The sequence below is a fragment of the Gymnoscopelus microlampas genome (assembly GCF_963454915.1).
Source record: "Gymnoscopelus microlampas genome assembly, chromosome: 19".
Lineage (NCBI taxonomy): Eukaryota > Metazoa > Chordata > Actinopteri > Myctophiformes > Myctophidae > Gymnoscopelus > Gymnoscopelus microlampas.
Window position 1 is genome coordinate 32797437 of NC_139956.1, and position 1283 is coordinate 32798719.

A 1283-nucleotide genomic window follows, 5' to 3' on the forward strand; every position below is an offset into this window, starting at 1 on the left:
AAGCTTCAGAATATGAATGGATATGGTTCAGTAAAAGTGGTGGTATTAAGGCCCGGTGTGTTTGTGAGTGCCCCGATGAGGTGATTGAACACTCGGCCTGTTGCCTACTGAAATACTGTGTTATTAACTCATTCACTACCAGAGTAAATACATAAATAAATCAGCCACTGCCAGCGTTTTTGAGCATTTTTACTAACCTTTCAAGAGCCACAGAATATTTTGCTCCAGGATGATCGTCACACAGTGTCGCGAAGGACGGAGGAGTGTCTCCGCTTCCATCAGGGGAAAAAAGCGTGTCACCGCGACCCTCCGTTCGTTAGTTATTGGCTGTTGAATATAGCTTGTTCTCGCCAAAAACGACTTTACCACTGCACCAACCGAGCGCTAAAAAAAACAACTATTAATGTCGTTTTAAAGGGTCTGTCATGAAATGTAACTTTTTGGTAGTTTTGGGTCTAAGTCAAAAGTCCATTAATTCACCGTCCATTAACTCACTGTCTTTGAACCACTCAAACTAGAGGATAATCATGTCCGAGATTCGCTCCCGACAGTGAAGCAGTTTATGTTTAACTAAGGCTTCACGCTACGGGTACAGAGAGTGTTGACCCGAAATTGCTGTTTAGATTTTGTCCAAACATCACGCAAATCAGCACACATTATCTCTATAGTTATGTGATCAAGACGGATATGTCAGATTTTTCATAGTCCAAACCAAGATTGGCATCTAGTTGCATGAGGGGTTTGTTTTGAACAAAATGCCAATAAATTTAACAGTACCTCAAACACAAATATTTTACACTCCCACAAAGCAACATATTGTGCAATAACTCAACATTAAACCCTCAACTTCCACAGATTCCACTCACCTCTATAATGACTGAATTCCGAGATGATATTTACTGTGAATTAACAGTGAATGATTTTGTAACGTTTTCATATAAAGTTACATTATTCTACTCTACATGTCACATCATTATAGGGAAATTTGGCATCTATATTAAAGGAGTTAAATTGACAATCTCTTCAAATAAATGAATGAATCAGAATATAGCTTATTTAACAAGGCACTGACCCATGTGATATTTAATTGGTGTTATTGTACAGTTTCAACCTTTAAATGGTCTCTAAGGCCCGGGTCAATTAAAAAACGTGTGTGTGTGTGTGTGTGTGTGTGTGTGTGTGTGTGTGTGTGTGTGTGTGTGTGTGTGTGTGTGTGTGTGTGTGTGTGTGTGTGTGTGTGTGTGTGTGTGTGTGTGTGTGCGCGCGCGCGCGTGTGCACCAGG